General features: G+C 46.7%; 1 non-coding gene across 1 annotated transcript; it reads left to right on the top strand.

Annotated features, from left to right (window-relative positions):
* The first annotated feature begins 521 nt into the window (after positions 1-521).
* Positions 522-594, top strand: Trnaf-gaa. Its single transcript has one exon. It is a non-coding gene; the product is annotated as a tRNA-Phe (tRNA).
* Positions 595-2,140: the final 1,546 nt, after the last annotated feature.

Here is a 2,140-nt window from a genome sequence, read left to right as displayed (position 1 = left end):
TAATTGCTTCGTCCTCCTTTTTGTTTGTGTCGATAACAAAACTGCTTCATACCTATATCTGCTCGGACCCCATTGTAAGCGAACGGCCCAGCGAATCGCGCCGGGGGCTGACGCTGTACCCAAAGACGAGAGCAGTCACAGAGCATTTCCCGGCCCATCTAGATCGCGCCAAACCGTCACAAGGTATCACGCACGAGAAGGGCCGAGTCGTAGACCTCAATGAGTTCTCAAAGGCCTGGGCCCTCTCAGGCATAAAAATGGACCCCCTTATGGGCTTTGATATCGAGTGGCTTCCTTTGCTGAACCCCGTCAGACGTATGTATTATGGGCTACCGCCAGTCATATCACACCTGAAACAGACGCGTCAGGCCTGTGGTGGACTCTACATATTCCTGAGCGGCTGAGCAAGTCAAGCGTAGTATCGTCATATCGAGCCTGAGTTGGGTTGGACGTTACGTCATCATTGTCCTTTGTTATACCAATTCTTATTTGAACAACTTTTGAACACGACAATGCCCGCTGCCGAAATAGCTCAGTTGGGAGAGCGTTAGACTGAAGATCTAAAGGTCCCCGGTTCGATCCCGGGTTTCGGCACTTTTCGTTCTATGACACGCAGGTCGTTTCTTTATAACTTTGTAGGTCGACTTCCAGCGATCAAGAGTGCTTTTCTGCCCAGCTTGGTGTCAAGGTCATCCGAGGTCATCTAAATTCACTCGGGATTAACCTTGACCTTAACCTATTCCCAGAAAAACGTAAATCCATTCAACTCATCTGGACATGACAAACGACAAACGTATTGTTATCGTTATTAAGTCTTCCGACCGCTTTATTTTTGGAAGTCATTAAACAAAAAATGACGTTTAAAGTCAGTGACATTAAAGTGAGATCAGCGGTTGACTTCAGACGTAAAATAGGCACCCCTGGCCCTGACCTTCCTTCTTATGAAGTATGAACACCCTCGTTTTTTTCACAAAGTTCTAGCTTAATGAGGTCCAAATGTGATGGTGGTCGTAACCCACTGTGCTGTTAAAGGAGCAGAATAGCTAATGTTGGCGAGTGTTAAAATCAGCTCCATTGATAATATGGCTACCGTAAAACAATGTTTCTTCCCGTCTAAGTACCTATTCATTGGCCCATACAGACCACAGGGACTGAGCTCGAAGGCTATTGACTCGAAGGTGTACCTGGATTATCCCCCCCCCCCCCCCGTTAGCATGCTAACTACGCTCGTCCCTGCCGGGTATCTCTCGTATCCTAAACCCGCGCACCGACGGGGGGGCGGATATCCGCCCCCCCTGAGGTTTTTCGCGAATAGCGGGAAAACCGCGGCGCGTAGCGCCGCGAAATTTGGTATGACTATAACCTCATCAATTTTACACATGGTGTGCAAGTTTGAACCTCCTACCTTTTAAGGTCAGGTCACCAGGTCACTTTGAATGACCCAACCTCAAGTCACTTTTTTGCAACTTTGTCACCGTGCCAGAGCTACAGTAGATGTCGGAGGCCTTTGAAACTCGCAGGATATTATTAGGTCATTAGTATCTACAATTTGTATATCTCGGAATTTTGATATCGGTGACCTAAGGTCAGGTCAATTTCGCGACCTCCCCATTATAAGTCAATGGGGGAAAAATCAACTCCCTGTTTTTACCACTAAAACGGGTCGGAATGGCCCCATATACCATACATGACTTCATATACGATCAACCTTCACTACCTTGAGGTCTGTTTTGCTGTTGGGCAGCTGTGAGGTCATGTGACGTCATCAAAGGTCACCAAAGGTTTTTGGCCAATAACTCCGTACAGGAACAAGATACAGACGCGTGGATGGTCACATTGTGTTCAGCTCGTCAAGACGCATCGAATGATATACATGATGACCTCGAGGTCACGTGACCTGAGGTCAACCTTTGACCTTGACCTTTCGAGGTCAACATATATATCATTCGATGCGGATTGACGAGAGGATCACGATGATGCCCTTAGTTTGTTCTTATCTTGACTAATTCGAAAGTTATTCGAGAAAAACTCTCTCCATATCTAGCGCCGCCATTTTGACTTTTTCGACCCCTGTGACGTCATCTTTGACCTGACCTGAAAATGACCTTAGTAAAAATTGTAGATCTTAACCGTGCGTATC

Source organism: Amphibalanus amphitrite, unplaced genomic scaffold (assembly GCF_019059575.1).
Source record: "Amphibalanus amphitrite isolate SeventyFive unplaced genomic scaffold, NRLGWU_Aamphi_draft 000760F_arrow, whole genome shotgun sequence".
In the NCBI taxonomy this organism is placed as follows: domain Eukaryota; kingdom Metazoa; phylum Arthropoda; class Thecostraca; order Balanomorpha; family Balanidae; genus Amphibalanus; species Amphibalanus amphitrite.
This window is presented reverse-complemented; position numbering and strand designations above follow the sequence as displayed.